This window comes from Chelonia mydas, chromosome 5 (genome assembly GCF_015237465.2).
Source record: "Chelonia mydas isolate rCheMyd1 chromosome 5, rCheMyd1.pri.v2, whole genome shotgun sequence".
Lineage (NCBI taxonomy): Eukaryota > Metazoa > Chordata > Testudines > Cheloniidae > Chelonia > Chelonia mydas.
This window is the reverse complement of record NC_051245.2, coordinates 86,461,182-86,478,701: the sequence shown is the minus strand read 5'-3', so window position 1 is coordinate 86,478,701 and position 17,520 is coordinate 86,461,182. Positions and strand designations below refer to the sequence as shown.

The following is a 17,520-nucleotide window of genomic DNA, read 5'->3' as shown; positions in this document are numbered from 1 at the left end:
AGGGCGGGCCTGGGTTCCCTCCAGCCATTCGCCACTGAGGAAGTGGTTGGACATTTGGACTGCAGTACTGTTCCCCGGAAGGGGGGAGCGCAGAGTGTAGCATGGATGGAGGACTGTGTCACAAAGAGAACACTGTCATCCTTGGAGTGATGTGGGAGAAGAAGTGATAGCAGGCAAGACACCACCTGGAGAGGGCGTACTGACCTACAGAGTTGATCCCCAAGATGACCAGCAGGAGGTGCTAGCATGGTGAGTGGAGCCCTGTCACAAGGACATATTTCAGATTGTCTTTCCAAGTCATAAATACAGTACTTATGACCATGTGCTTGAACATTTCATTTTAACATTTTTTCTCAAATGTTTCTTTTTTCCAAGGTGGAAAAAATATTGGAACAATTTTGGGAAACCCCAAATCCCCTCTTTTTGCTTCTTTAGGCAGTATTGAGGGACCAATGTCCTCTCTACTGGCAGAAAAGGTATATTTTACCATACTCAGTGGGATATACCGTATTCTGTGCCACCATGGAAGAGCGAACAATGACAATTGCAACTAACAATGGCTTCAGAATGGGTTAATAATGACCCTTTCAAAAGCAGTTGTGAACTAAACTGATATATGTAGATATTATTTTGATACAGCAATGAATGAGTATGAATGTTCATCTCAAGAAAATATTTGAGCACAGCTGTTGCTCTCTTGTCCCATATGGTTGTTTTTAAGCATGGCTTAAACTTGATGCATTTTCCATTTATAAAAATTCTTTAGCAAAATCCTCTTTTCAATAATAATATTCATGTGTGTGTCTTCACTTCTGATATTTTTCTAATTAATTAATATCTTGAAACATAGTTCCCTTGTCTCCTTGCTCCGTTGTATGCACATTTTATACTCCACAGCTCTGAAATCCTCTTAACTGGTGCAAGAGTGTGGAAAGGTTAGGTTACCTTGTTTTGTTCCAGAGAATCTTAACTTACATTGTTATGACAGTGTGTAACATGTCACATGCCAGATGTGCTGTCTCTTCATTACATACTCAGACACATCCCCATATTTTTAATGTACTCACTGAAAGAGCTTCCTGCTATGTTTGTCCCTGCAAGGCTGTTCTAAACCCATAGATCAAAATGGCCAGATGATTAGTTAATGTATCACTTACGCAGCAAAAAAAAAGGAAATACCCCATTAAACATGAGAGTATGTTCAGGTGGTAACATTCTCATTTCTGGGACACCTGGTTATTGGGTTCAAATTCCACATTAGGACTTGAGATCTACCTATACTGACATTGAAGTGCAGTTGCATACAGTATTTTTCCTTTCAAGGTGACATCCTAGGGTGGAACATGAAACAGATGTCCTTTCCAACAACTGTTCAGGTAGAAGTGAAAATTGCATTGTGCCTTCTTAAGAAGACTAGTGCACCCCAACAATGCACCAAAATCAAATGTCATTTATTAAATGACCACAGAGCAATCCTACATATTTTGATGATGTTTTTATGAATAAATATAAGCTTGTTTTTCCACATTGGCCCTATTATTGTCAGAGAGAAGGCCTCATTTTTATTTGATTTACACTAGGGGACTTTAAGAGAAGCTACTCTGACTTTATATCAGTGTAACTAAGATCAGAACTGGGCCCATTATGTTGCTGGGGAATAAAGAACTCTGAACATATACTGACACACAATTAATGAAATAAGCACAAGACCTGAATTCTTCATCCCCCTTGTGATCTACCCACTGAACTAGAGAATAGACTTTGCTTTTTCCTGTGCACCTTTTATAGATCTTCCGTGACAATATAATACACCCAAGTAACAGCAGTACTATCAGCTGCTCCTAATCTTTAGATACCCTATACTCCACTGAGAGTCTGACAACACACAAAGACACTTAAAATAACTTTTGTCTTTTACAAATCTAAAGTATTTTAAACAAAATTATCCAGCTGTAAGGCAGCTACTGGAGTTTATTACATTTCCAAACCATTTTCTAGTTTTCTTTTCTTTTTGCACTATATCAATTTGAAATCTGTTACTGAAACAGATGCACTTTGAGACACCATTTTTCACAACTTTTTGATTCCTATACTTTGTGTCCCCTATACAGCAAATACAGGTCGCAGTAATGGGCCCTAGAGTAACAAGTGCTTCCTGTGAGATACTGAGCAGATTTAACCCTGAGAAGACATCGACAAGAGTTGAGGCTGCACATCACATCACAGAAGGCAATAAGTGTCATCCAAGTTTAGGCCCAATACACTCAGAATTAAATGAAAAACTGCAGTAATTGTTACTATTACTATAGATGACTACAGAGAATGTAAATTAAAAGGGGAAATTATAGTACTGCCAGCCACAGGCATTAAGAAATCATGGGTCAAGCTTCAAAAAAGCATGGGAGTGTCTTAAAAGCAGGGTTTTTTTTTTTTCAAAAACACATCATAAATGTTGGGTTCTTTCTATGTGACTTCTGGTGTCACTATGTGAGCCTTTCAGGTCCCATTTTTAAGCTTTTCTCCACAATCATGTAGAGCTTTTTAATGAAAGTTGAGATTCTCATGAAATGTCATGATTCCAGGAACTACTGCCTCAACAAAGACACCAAATATCATGAAACTCTCAATAAAATCATGAGAATGGCAACACTGAAATTACAAAGCAGCCTCTTAAAATACCTAAAAATGCTTCAAAATCTCCATTGATATGAACTGGCCAGTTCTGTGGCCTCTGATCCTGCCACTTTATGCATGTTCCAAAGCCTGTGGAAAAACAATGGAATGACTGCACTGGCTTCAGATCAGGCCTTGAATGAGGATTTACAGAGAGAATTCAGTAATATATATCCTGGACTATTTAAAAAAAAAAAAAAAAGTAGGGTGAAGGCACATGAGGCTTTCCAATTCTGGATTCCTGAGTTCAAGTAAAAAGAGGTTAATCTTACATCACACCCTAATATTTGGTGTACATCACAAATACTACCACAGTTAGGCACACTAGCAGCTTCTAGCCCGGAGAAACCAGATGCCTACAACCCCACTTGATTGTGCTCTTTTCTTTCTCCACATGGCCTTGAGGAAGCCAAACTAATGGGCAGCGCTAGTCAGCTCCTCTCTAGCTGGCTGGGTTTGCGAAGCAGTCTGTCTTTATTTTGAGTGCATTCTGAATTCCACGAACCCAGATCTCAGTAAACCACTGAGGATATAATCAACCTTTGAATTACAGAGAGGTTCAGTTAACCATGGTTTTAGTGTCTGTAATCAATTCTGTCAACTTTCTAGATACAGTAGTTGTGCTGAACAGATCTCAAAGAGAATTTATTTTTCAGCATGTCCTGTGAACTCTGCATTGTGATCTAACTTGCAGCTATCGATCACTTTCCTCACACCTGTCCTGGCTGATTTCAACATTCAGTATTAGTGGATATTAACAAAATCTTATATTCTTGTATCCTTTGTATGTCTCTCTTTCTCCTTTCTTTCTGCATTTTTTGCATGTACAATTACAGCAATTACCTAGCAAATTAGGCAGCTGCATGTAAAAATAATATTTAGGTGCCAGATAGAGACCAGTTTGCACTTTCAGCTGTGGTAACTGCATGTATAAACATAAAAATATATGCATACATGTATAACTATGTCTGGACTTCCTTATTTTAAAATTTGAACATATACTAATTAGAACTGATAGAATAGGGGATAGATTTTTTCCCCCTTACTATCTGTTCAGATTCCAGTTGAGTTTCTGTTTGAGAGTGTCTTATGATCGTTTTGCATTTGCTTTCTGCAAACATTGACTGCTCAAGCTTAGCTAGAGCAAATCCTTAGGGAAAACTTTTATTCAATGTTTGAATATTCACTGGAAAAAAATTGTTTGCAAAATTTGCATTTCAAAATTCACCCTAACCAATACAGCATGAATTACGAATTTTATAGTTGAATTCTCAGTTACACTGTGTGTTCCCCTTGGAAAAGCACTGTATACCACAGCTACAACCTGAGTGTCATGGATCACTGAAGGATCTAGCAGGAGCATCCTCATATTGCAGACAGGTTTAACAGATGGCAGGCACACTCCCTTAGAAAGGGATAGGCAACTCTGCCAGGTGCTTCCTCAAACAACTATTATCAGTCTTGTCTGGAATGGGCCTCAATCAGTTAATCAACATTGAAGACCCAGTCGCATTCAGCTCTCAGCTGCAGCAGCCAGCCATGGGAGAAGGAGACAGAGAATATGATCTGACTACTGAAGGTACCATAATCCATGTCTCCTCACTAACCATCCTAACAGCTTTGCATATGTGCAACACAGAGTTCCATGGGTGGTCCACTACTTTGTCAGCAGCTCTTGTTAGGCCTGATGTTCTCACTATACCCAACTTACATACCACCTTTGAGTATGTGTATATATATTATTGGAAAACTAATAACTCACTAATCATTAATATTCCTGTGATGTATGTACGATGTGAGTGCAAAGAGTTATAGATGTGCTAGAATTATGCTCTTAAAAGCAAGCAATGCATAAGCCCTGGCGGCCCTAGACAATGGAATGTGTACTTCCATGGCTGACCAGTCTGGTCATCAGGCAGAGACAATGATGGTGCATTTACATGAGAGATAAACAAAGCCTTCAAGCTAACAAGGGGAGGAGGTAATGACTCAACTATCATTAGCAAAAGCCACCAATGAAATTAAGCAAAGTGTGGCCTAAAACAATGGAAACCCCATTTACATGCTGTGACAGGGTCGGGCCAGATGGCTACAGGAGAGTAATCCCTACTGGGATCTGGGAAGTGGGTGGGCAAAGCCCACCCACTGCTAAATGATTCCCTCCCCCCAGCCTAAGAGGGGGATCCACAGGACCTGGACACCAAATAAATAAATAAAATAAATAAATAAATAAGCCCTACCGGAGAATAATAGAAGGCAGATATATTAGCCCCAGGCTAAGTAGGTCCCTTTTCCCTGGGTAAAGTAACAGGGAAGGTTCCAGAACAATCAGGAACCTTCTGGACACAATTAGGACAGGCTGATTAGAACACCTGCAGCCAATCAAGAAGCTGCTAGAATCAATTAAGGCAGGCTAATCAGGGCACCTGGGTTTTAAAAAGGAGCTCACTTCAGTCTGTGGTGTGCGTGTGAGGAGCTGGGAGCAAGAGGCACTAGGAGCTGAGAGTGAGAACGCGGACTGTTGGAGGACTGAGGTGTACAAGCATTATCAGACACCAGGAGGAAGGTCCTATGGTGAAGATAAAGAAGGTGTTGGGAGGAGGCCATGGGGAAGTAGCCCAGGGAGTTGTAGCTGTCGCACAGCTGTTCCAGGAGGCACTCTAGACAGCTGCATTCCACAGGGCCCTGGGCTGGAACCTGGAGTAGAGGGCAGGCCCGGGTTCCCCCCAAATCCTCCCAACTCCTGGTCAGACACAGGAGGAGTCGACCTGGACTGTGGGTTCAGAAAAATGGCCAAACTGAGGGCTGCCGTGAAGCTCCAAGGTGAGCAAATCCGCCAATAAGCGCAAGACCCACCAAGGTAGAGGAGGAACTTTGTCACAGTACATATCAGCAGAGGGATCAGACGCCCACTGGCAGGGAAGAACAGCATGAAGTCATCTGAGTCTGGGGACAAAATAGTCAGTTTGGAAAGATATAAGGGGAGAGAAGAAGCCGTCATGGCATCCATCACTGAACAGACAAAAGGGGCCAGAGCTTTTGCAAGCTGAGAAAGTCTCTGGGAACTGAATATAGGTGAAAAACCTGCTTAGACAGAGATCTTTCACCTAGGAAGACAAGGAAAGCCAATACTTTGACCTTCTAACTTCTTGACTGAAATAAGGTCAGCCATGGCTATAAAGAAGAAAGATTGAACAAAGACAGTAGCTTGTTAAGCCTTAGCCACTAGAAGGCATATTTTACTTTCATTCGCTGTCTTTATCGTTTGTACTTGAAATAATTTTAACCTACCTCTTTTTGAATAAATAAATTTTGTTTTACTTTTAATCTAAACCAACCCAGTGCTGTGTTTGAATTGAAGTGATGAACACTAGTTAAAGTAATAAGCTGAGCTTTTATCTCTTCAAAGGCACAACAAACCTTATTGACTTCTCTTCATGTTCTGGTAGAGGGCTGGACACTTCATGGCAGATGCCTGTGAGGAAATTTGGGGTTGGGAGTGTGTTCGAGTCACCCTGCAAGTAGTAACCCAGGCTTGTGGAGACCAAGGAGGGGTTGTGGTGTAGTAGGCAGGCTGCTGGGGACAGAGTGCTGAATCCAGGCTGCACAGCACACAGATACTCCAGGAACTGTATGCTTGGCTGCTGAGTGTTGGTGCCCAGGCTGTGAGCCATAGCAGCAGAGCATTTAAGGCATGCAAGATTACAGGCCAGGCAGTGACACAACTTCTCACTGCACCCAGAGGAGTGAATACATATCCATGACATCCTACAAGCCTTTGGGTGTGGAAGAGCACTTGCTGGGATTTCTCACAGAGAAAGGAGAGGAGCCATTTGAGAGCAAATATATCAAGAGGCACCTGATAACTCTAAAAGAATAAAGCGTTCACTTTCCTCCCCAACCAGGAGATCAGCCCACCACTACCACCAGCACCACACCACGACCTTGGAACCAGGTTACTTTGGAGTCAAAGAAATAGGTCGACTTCATATACCATCAGAATTCTATTGCAAGACTTCTTCTATTGCAAGAAGGTCAAGAGATGGGATGAGATAGGGTGATTGCAATATTTTGTGTTCTGCTTTTCAGATTATGATATTCTAGTTGGAGGAATGTGCCTCTGCAGTCTCCATTTCTACCACACCAGTAGAGACTAAACCACATCTGGTACTCAAATGATGTAATGCAAAGAGGTATGGGGCCTGGTTTTTGTTTTTATTTTGTTTATTGTGCTCACTAGCTAAAACTAGAGAGAGAATTGTTCCCCGCTTCTCTGTAAAAGTTATTTTTCACACTAATTTTGTAATTGGAGGAGAGAGCAGTTCTTCAGTCTCACCCCGAAGGCAAAAGTTAATCTGATGCTCATTATCATTCTTATAATTTCTCAGCCAGTAATCAATAACAGAGAATATAATTATTGGCCAGTTCCAGGACCCTTATCTTTTCATTAATTACAAGCAAGCTTCATTCTTATTTCAAGTTTTACATTAGCTCTTGATTTATTTATTTTTAAATATTTTGCTTCTTGTGGTACCTTCCTATAAAGTATCATTTACAGTATAGTAGCTTAGATCATATGACTGTCTTCTTTGGGTCTCTGGGAATACTGCACAGTGAAAGACCAGGGGCGTATGGCTAACCTCAATCCTAGAGTGCAGGAGACAGTCATACAGAGTGTCTCCAAAAGAGGAGTGTACTAAAAATGAGCATGCACCACCTTATGAAACTCCTAAATGAGATGCTAAGTATGACTTTCTCCTGGGCTCTTGTGCATTGGTCAGTCATATAGCCCTATCCTTTGCCCTCCAGCACACTCTGTTTTCCTGGGGATGCTGAGTGAGATTCAACATGTCTCCAGTTCCTCAGTGACTACTTAGGACTATTAATAAATTATTTATCCTTGGGTCCAAGTTACTTTTACACCCTCCATGGGGTTTTGTGCTGCTTTATTCCCTCTTGCCTCTCTACATTTGTGAGGATTCTGAAGTTCTTCAGCATAAGACTGGCAGTTCTCTGTTTCCAAGTGCAGCTTTTGTTCAGCTAATGAACATTTTGCAAATCTATCCCTTCTGTGTGTAAGCCTAGTTTCTACTCTTCAAATTCAGGTCAGATTCCCTTACAGAGATCCTTTGTCCTTATTTAGTCCAAAACTCTTGTTACAGTCAGTGAGAGTTTTGCCTAAGAACTGAGTAAACTCTCCATGATTTGACACTAAATCTGTTAAAAAGTAAAATTCAGACAACTTTTCTTAATATTGCTTTTAGTTGAACACATTCTAGTTGCTACATTTTAATTGTGTTGTTTAAATATATTATTTATCTATTCCCCTTATAGTACATAGGAATTTCCATACTATATCAGGCTATTGGTCCACCTAGTCCTGGTATCCTGTCTCAGATAGCAGCCAATAACAGTTACTTCAGAGGAAAGTACAATAAACACTGTAGTGGGTTTCATGCTGTCTGGAGTGGCTCAGGACCTTCAGGGCAGACTGTCAAAAAGCAAGGCAGAAACCCCAGACTGGTTGTATGTTTTATAATTCGATTTCATCAAACCAGTAACAACTGTGAACTCCTAAAGTATTGCAACAGTCTTACCATGGGGTCACAGACAGTTCCCTTGGGCAATCCAGTCTATCTTTGCTGCCCAAGCAAGCTGGACTACGTGATAGATGGTCACTTTACACTAAAAATCACAACAATACTCAGGTTACTCCCTGTCCCAAAGGACCAGTCACTTACCCTGGTCATTTGTACTCTAATCTCAAACCAAGACAACACCTGTAGCCAATCCTGTAATAATCTAATTAAAGATTTAATTACTAAGAAAATAAATGAGTTATTAAAACAGGAAACACACACATATGCACAAGTTACAGGCTTAGATTTACGAAAGGTAACATTAGCTTCTAATAAAAGCAGCTTTATGTGCCCTTTAGGGCTGAGCCATGCCAAGCAGCATGGGGATCTCTTGCTTATGTTTAGGAATCTTTGCCCCTCAGAATCCAGACAGCATGAAGAGATCTCAATTCCTTCTGGTCAGGTATTTTTATCCCCTTCACCCCAGAATCCAAGATGAAGTGATAAGTTCCTGGGAAGGCCTCCCCTTCCTGGGGGGAGTGAGGAACACAGTCAATAAGATCTCTGTCCTTTTGATGCTACACAACGTCTCATTTACCTTCAATGGGCCATCTTGTGTGCAGGACGAGCACTTTACCTTAACTAATGTTTCTTTTCGTGTTTGGTGAGTTATACAATCACAGCAGTTTACAATGCAAACACTCAATCTAACTTTATACCATGCGATACAGATATTATAAGTAAGACTAATACACGTAGCATCCTAAAAGCATTCCATAAAGTCTAAATATATTCTTATAGCAATGTCTATTTTAACTGTATCAACACACAGGCACGACAGACTGGTTTCCAGCTGTGCACTTGTCAGTGTTCAGTGAGTCCCTGGGCCTTGGCATGAACTGGCACCTGGTCTGCCAGGGTCACAGTGGGTATTTATGGAACTTCTTGCTTATAGCAGATGTTTCTTCCTAGCCATAGGCACTATGGGTGGCTTTTTTCCTGAAGAGTGAGAGTTTATACATAACTCTATGGTGTTTGCCTGATGAGAAACTTACTCCTCAGAGGCACTGAGTGACTTCAATTCACAGTGAAGTCCATAGACATTGAGGGCATTCATCATCTTATAGGATCAAGCCTAGAGTGGTTTAATCATGAAGCACTTGGAAATCAATTTGCTCTTCATAAATGTCATATTAGAACACTAGACCTAATTTCCTTGGGAGGTGGGGGGGGGGTGGCGGGGAAGAGAGAGAGAGTGTCTTTGCAGGAGCAAGAAAAGCTCACAAAGTCACTTGTGCTCCCTCTCCCTGTTGTGATCCTCATTTCTTAGTGTCTCATAGCATCTCCTCTCGGACATTCCAAGTATGATGACAGCCATAAAAATTAGGCTTGTTAAGTGACAGGAAAGATCACAGGCTTTCATTCTTATTGAGCTCCTCCAACAACAGCTGCCATTTGGCTTACCATCACCATCTAATATGGGATCTGATTTATGAAGCTGCTCAGATCAGAAAGTGGGACACATGTATTGTCCTTTCCCACAAATAATGAGGTGGGACAGAGACACTGAAAGAGCTATTCTGGGCCATCACTAAATCCTAAAGCTAAAAAAATTCAAAGGTTATCAAAACTCACTTTAGATAAAGACGTCCAGTAATTCACAGGAATAGCTGTAATCTTATACATAGTTCAAAGATGCAGGAACACTAATGCACTTCAATAGCTAGTAAAAAGTACTGTAGAATAATTTTTATTTGAAATCCACAGTGCTTGTGAATTACAGGGATAATAGATACATAGCTGCTTTGTAGCAATGCTGTCTAACATGGAGTATTTACTCCTGAAAAATAATTAGCCATGATAATATCTAGCTTTTATATAGAGCTTTTTATCAGTAGTTCTCTACTGATTTACAAAGGAGGTCAGTGTCATTATCCCCATTTTACAGGTGGGGAAACTGAGCCACAGGGCAGTGACGTGACTTGCTTATGGTCACCCAACTGCCAGGGACACAGCTGGGACTATAACTCAGGTCTCCTGAGTCCCAGTCCACTAGGCCGCATTGATTCCCACACTGTTGTGATAAGCTGCTGAATTAAATAAAAATAGACATTTGATTTTCAAGATGAGGGGAACTGCATGTGTGTGGAAAATAATATTTTAACTTTTTTGAGTCATAAATCTTTTAGTGTGTGTGACTTTACTGAAGTGACTGTAGAGCTCTGAGTGATGAGGGAGGAGTGGGGAGTCGCATATTAAAATTAAATGAAAGCAGAATATCACTCTGTCTTTCCCTGCATTATGGGACTTTCTGAAAATGTAGATTAATTTTGTGTCTCCTCCCACCTCCATCTGAAAGCTCTGAGCTGCCTAAAATGTCAGATGCCAGTTTATTTTGCTTCCATTTGGTTCAGATGGATGTAGAGAACAACCTTATTTTACTGTACATTGCTATTTCTTCTTTGTTGTACTGTACGTAGTTTTCCAGCTGTTGTCACTGATTCAATGCACTAGATCCTGTCCTGACTCTTAGGCCAATGGCTGCTTTTTTCTTGTTAACTTCTGTCCTCATAGTACGATGGTTTCTTCTCTGTGTGCAGTCTCTTCTTTGCCCCTTCAGAAGGGACTTCATAAAATACAGGAGAGGGGCACTCATCATCCCAGGGTCTGTGGTTCACCCTCCCACTTTACTGTTACTTCAGATGCTACTGCAGCTGCTGTTGCCTTTCCCTCCTCCCCTCCCCCACCCCGTGGTGGTACTACACACTAAATAATATCCATTAGGAAGCGTGAGAGCTCTTTCTTTCAGGTCTCTGTTTTAGTCAGATTGCTATGTGATGAACAGGGAGACATTTGAACACCCTCCTCAGGTGCCAGTCATATGGGTGATGGTTGTTCCTTTCGGTGCTGCAATAGCTGTTGTTCCCCACTAGTGTTATGCTGCCAACATTTTAACTCCATCAGTTCCACGCTTCTCTGTCCTCTGCAAAAAATCTGTTGTTTCCATACTCTTCCTTCCCTCCCTCCATCCCCCCAACTCCATCAATTCAGCCACCACTCCCACACCTCGCCGTTACCTCTTCACCCACCTATTTCCCCTCTTTTCATTATCTCATTAAGGCTGTTCTAGGTGTCAGGTGTTCCTCACAGCAGCAGCAGTGGTGTTGGTAGGCAGGTTTCTGGCTGGCTGCTTGCTTGGTTGTGAAGCAGGTCACCTCTGGCGATGGGCTTATGTAGTCAGTTGAGGAAGGGATTTTGTTTGGTTCCTGAAGTACACAAGTATCCCCTGACTGTTTAAGGTCTCTCTCAATTGCTCTGGAAAGGAAAGATGGAGCACATCACCCCGGAGTGGTGAGGTAGATCTCCACTAGCTGGTCGTTGGTGAGGCAACTGTGTCTCAAGCGCCCTCCTAGTACCGTTTCTTCAAATTCCAAGCTGAGGCTGGGAAGAGAGGCACTGGCCGAAAGACAGCCGGGCTGCATCATGCTTATCTGTCTGGAAGTGGGGAATAAAAGAAATCAAAAATGAAGATGTGACTAATAGACATCTCAAGCTTTTATATGCCCTAGCACAGAGAAACCACACTGAGATGCCATGAAAGTTGTGGATAGGAAAAGAGACAGGCTCAAAACAGCATAAGGAAATTTGGTGCTCACATGAAAAAAGTCCTTGGAAAGAAAAGCATATAAATTAAAGGGGGCAGGGGAGGAAGGCAGGCAAACGGATTTTGTGCAGGTATTTTGGATTGCGAATGGGCTGATGGGGCATTCATTGGGATTGCAGTCCGTGAATAACAAAGATGGTCCAAAATGTCTTGAATCTGTTGACCTTCAGGACATGCTGCAAGGTCCACCTGTTTTTCTCAGCAGTAGCTTGGCCCCTTCTTTCCTCAGATAGTACTGGAGAGGGATGGGGGGCTTCTGGAACTACTTGGTTGCTTCCCCAGGCACACCGGGAGGCACTGGTGAAAGATGCAAGCAGAGAGGATTAACATTTTTAATAGGCAGAGCTGGCCATAGTCATTTTGGAGTAGGTTGCCAAACAGTTTTTGCCATCTCCATCCTGAATGTAAGAGATTCCAAACTGTCATGATCACACAACCATGAATAGACCCAGCCTAAGGATTCAGGGATCGCAAACACCATGATACTTTGAGATACACCCAAAATTTTACTGATTCATTTTACTTAGCGATTGTGTGGGTATGTTTGTACAGAGGCAGGTAGGAAATGTAAGGGCCTCCCTGCTTCCTGCTGCAGAACAGAAGTGGAGCTCAGCTGCATATTCCTTTCAGTCTTAGCCTTGAACATGTAAACTGATTGCCATCTCCTCAAGAAAATGGTCTGGAGAGGTACTTTATTTAAAAATAACCCAAAAAGCTGAGATTCTCCTTTACAGGGCCCAGGGACCGGTTCTATTAACAAGGATCTCATGGTCACCTTAGCAATCTCCAGATACTCCCCAAACTTCTCCACCCTGATCATTTCTTTCATTTTCTTCTCTTCTGTATTCTGTCTCCTAATATTTCCCCAGTCATCTAACTTCTCTTCCAAAATTAATTAAAGTAATAAAGGAACCAACTTATGCCAAAACAGTTACTCAATATGGGTGTGTATATATATAATGTGTGTGTGTGTGTGTTTGGATGGTTCTATTATTTTTGTCATTTAAGGCACCAGTAATTTTAATAGCCCTTTATCTGACTTTTTCTCTACAGGCTGTAAATTATTTTTGTGATATTTCTTGCATGTGACTTTTTCCAGATAAAGGGTCTGATTCGCCATGGTGTTTCTCTGGTTATATGTGTAACTCCATTGGTATCAGTGGACATATGCTGCTGTAAAAAAGGTCTAACGGTGCAGAAAGTTTAATTGTTTGCTGTTGTAAAAGCAAGCCTAGCTTAGAAGGGAAAAAGCATTAGTAAGGTTTTTTTTTTTCTTTACACATCAGATAAAATAAATTATCTGTAAATACTTATAAAATATAAGTTTGTAGCAAACTATGTCAAATTATGATATTGAATCTCTAAAAATATCATTACTGAGGTAACAAATTATAGTTTTACAGTGAGTGTAAAAGATTGATTGTAGTCGTATTTGTTTCTTTTTTAAAAAAAAACACAGCTTTGGTTACTAATGGGCCTTTATCATTTTCATTTCATGTGCTTTGAAGCAACTGTATCTGTCCCTGGATGAACAATGGCATAGTGGAGAACTGCAATTTGCTGAGAAATTGAATTCAAAATCATTTTCAAATTAATATTAATCTTCCCCCTCTCGCTCCCTTTTGCGTGTTCCCTGGAATTTTGCTTTGACTGGGAACCAAAAGTTGATGAAAAAATCTTCACTTCTCATGTTTGCATCCTGCAAATGTTATGTCTTAAATACTTCTTTTTCCACATGACTTCATGTGCTAGCAATTTGACTTAATGAGTAGCTGCAATAAATGTACAGTATGGAAATGTTGTTACAAGTCTGCTAGAGCATTCCCATGCTTAAGCAAAGCATTGCGTTGAAAGAGATGTAAAATATATAATTACTCTGAGGCCTTGAACAAAATCCTGGTTCTTAGTTCACTCTTACCCTTTTTTTGGACAGTGTGAGTAAACCTTAATTATGCCTTGTTTTTAAAGAGAATTGCTGAGGGCCTGTACATCTGGACTTTGCTTTCCCTATCATCATCTATGGATATGTTCAAGCTATTAAAATGAACACAATTCACTGCATATTGTTTATTTTAGTTGAAACCCTGCCAAGTTCCTTACCTAATGATGTATTTAAAAGATCTCACATAAGCATATTGGTAATTTTATTTGGAAATTCAATTTAGCGGATGCAGCAAACAAGATGAACCCAGAATTAAATGTGATTAGATTTCCTCTCCTGAATATTTACAAATTTTAGATGTTAAATCTGCCTTCCAATCCCCTTCAATGTCAGCCTTTTGCCAGTTTGTTTCTCATTGCTTAGAAGAGCAGAAAATCATGGGTGTGACTGAAATGTGGATTTTGCAGTTATTGTTGCTTTTCTCAGAACTGAAGCATTCAGGTTTTTTTTTTTAAATGGTTAATGAATAAATTCTGTGCTGACTTATACCCTATACAGTTTCAGTTAGTTTCTTAGTTCTTCTGAATCTCTGAAGCAGTCTTCATAGTGTAAACTGATGCACTGGTAATCAGTACCTCTTATTGAAAAGAATCCGTAGTGTCTAGTGATGGACAGAAATAAATCCACAGGTTAATGGTGGTTGAACTTTAAATGGTTTGCAAGTTAAGAGTCCAATCCTCCAACTCTATCAAGTCAACAGAAGGGGGCCAGCAAAGAAGGAAGTGCATGCACCACTTTTCAAAGGTGTGACAGGACCACTCTGCCTGGTACACCCAGAGCATTACTGTCTGATGCAGTCAGATACCACCATGATGGGTGTGATATAAATGGATGGTAGATGGATGGGTAGACACACTAGCTACAGCAGCTCTCACTGGCACAGTGCCACCACTGAGAGGTGAAATCTGTCTGCTATTCAGTTTAAGACCTGGTCCCAGGAGGGCTCAATTTTGGTTAATGACATGTTGCTGAACATGATCTGTCCTTACAAATTAAATAGTTATGATATATTAACAGTTTCCCCAAAACTGAGCTGAGTGGAAAATACTTTTCTTCCTGCATAAATTTTTTACTTTTCTCTTGTAAAAAAAAAATGGTGGTGGTCAGGGAGGACCGGGGGAAATTTGGCCACAATCTTTAGGTTAAAATTGAAAATACTTCACTGAGCCTCATGGACGTTGTAGTTCAGGTGTCTCATACTCTCATTCTCCTCTATGGGCCAGGCTCCCTGGATGAGCTATATCTTCCCTGATACATTAGAGTTTCTCCTCTTGCTGAGCATAGAACAGTGCTTCATCAGAATCGCTAGCTGCAGTGCATTGTGGGAGATGTAGTCTGGCTGGGGAACCTAGCCCATAGAGGAGAATGGAGGCATGAGGCAGCAAAATAACAACTCCCATATAGCACCAGAGCAGCATTTCCAAATTGAAATATTTTAGTTTTCGACTTAAATGCTTTGGTTTTTTAGGTGTTCAGCTTTTTAATGAAAAGTCAGGTTTCCATGGAAAGCAGGACACTTTCTGTGACAAAAGGTTGTTTGGTCAAAAACCCAATTTTTTATCCAAAAACAGTTTCAACAGAAAATTTTCAATCAGCGCTACCCAAAAACATTGTCTCTCTCTCTCTCCTAATAAACATTAGAGCCATGACTAACATCATTTGATCTGAGAAACCATGAACTTAGGGTAAGTTCAGATCTGAGCTCTGCAACTCAAGCCCTTGTTATTATCTTCATGTATTTCAAATTCAAACAAAATGACTCCTCTTCATATTTGTTGTATTGAAGGATGGGCAGACTTCAAAAAGCTGGGTAGTATACGTTTTAGTTTGAAACAGGACTTGAAGATGGTTATTTTAAGCCTTCCCTAATCTATCCAAACCATTTTGTCCTTCAAAACAGGGGTTGAAACATTATGAAAGTAGCGTAGTAGCTTGTGTTTCCTGTTTTGCCTGCAACCATGAGTTACAGATATGAGTAAGGCTGAAAATATAATGAAAAAATCTAACGAGCTAGGGTTTGTCTCAGGAGTCAGATGAGTGGAGAGTCATTTTATTGGAACCTGTTCCTGGTTGTACTATGTTATTCTGGAGAAATTCTGCCCTATTTTGCTCCATACTACTGGTTTAGATGGTTCTTTTACTTGACAAATTACTGAGAATATTTTTTAAAATTATTTAAAATTCTATTTTTAAAACAACTATAGCAGAAGAGCAGCAATAGTACTGCCATGCTGTTTTACAAGGCCATAATTCAGTCCCCTTGTTGGCATAACCCATGAGAGCTTTGGTCTCATAGTTTCTCCATTTGGTGACTGGATTACTGCCTTGTAAAACAGCATGACAGTACTATTACTACTAAAAGAAGGGACAGCCATCCAGAGAGCCAATTGGCTGACACCTTTTTTTCTTTTGGCCATAATATTTTTGTTCTTGGAAGTAGCATATAAAACAAAATGTTTGCAACTCTAACACCTAATAATTTACCTTTTTTTCCCTGTAATATGAAGTCTATTTTATATAGTTTGCTTAATTTATTATCAACTTGCTGATAGTATTATTCATTATTTATATAGCACTGTAAATGTATGAGGCATGTCACAATAAGTAATATGTCTAAGTATGTATGGTTCCTTCACAAATATTATTAATTTACCCTCCCAAGACTTCTGTGTGGTAGGGACATACTATCCCCATTTTACGTATCAGGAACTGAGGCTCAGAAAGATTAAAGATTAGATTGTGTATCAATTTCTCACATTGGTGAGCATTTACATACAGTGTCCTAATGAAGTCACCCAATGTGAATGTGAAGAAGGGGTGCATAATCTAGCCCTTTGTGACTTGCCCTGGGTCATAGCAAAAGTCAGGATGGAACCCATATCTCCTGAGTCCCAAGCCAGTAGCCTTAACCAAAAAATCATTCTCCCATTCCTTTGAGAAGTAAAGGACACAATGCCTGCCCAAAGAGTTTACACTTTAAAGGCACTAGTGGGACCAGGGCACACAACAATATGGCCTGGTATCATGTAGACAAACAGAGATCATTGTGTTGTCACTGTAGCTGCAGCATTTCCACAATTTAGGTGGGTTTGCGGAGACTTTTGAAGGAGGACAGAACAGGAATTTAGAACAACCTCCCAATTTTTTCACACATTCACGAGATGGGGGCGGGGAGAAAGAGTAGTGGATAAAAGTCCTCAGAAGAATGTTTCCTGCTGCTAGAGTAAAGCAGAAGACCATAGCCGGCTGAATAAATTAGAGTAGCCCCCAAGCTGTTCTATTCTGTGCCAGATCTAAGGAAGGGAGTCAGGGAGCCAGCTATTCCCCTCTTTGCTGCACCCAAGATCTGGCTTTGTGCCTTTGATGAATAAACTGCTGCTAATTATCCAGCTAGATGAGCAATATTTTTTCTTTTCAAATATATAATTGCTTGTCTGAATCCAAAATTGCCAAATTTCATCTGTATCCACATTTTTATTCAAATTCACTCTGAACTACTACTACTACAGAAAGCTGCTTCCAGGTTGTCTTAGGGCTTGTCTTCACTACAGAGTAGAGTTATAACTCAAGTGGAGCTCCTAACTCAATTCCCATCCACACATAAAACCCCTTAACTTGAGAGTGGTGGTGCTTTTTACTCAAGTTGGCTGAGCCATCAGGGC

At 40.5% G+C, this 17,520-nt stretch overlaps 1 long non-coding RNA gene across 1 annotated transcript; it reads left to right on the top strand.

The window, feature by feature from the left end:
• The first annotated feature begins 5,465 nt into the window (after nucleotides 1-5,465).
• On the top strand, nucleotides 5,466-14,351 carry LOC119566542. Its single transcript, XR_005225724.2, has 2 exons — nucleotides 5,466-6,866; nucleotides 13,425-14,351. It is a non-coding gene; the product is annotated as an uncharacterized LOC119566542 (long non-coding RNA).
• The last annotated feature ends 3,169 nt before the right edge of the window (nucleotides 14,352-17,520 follow it).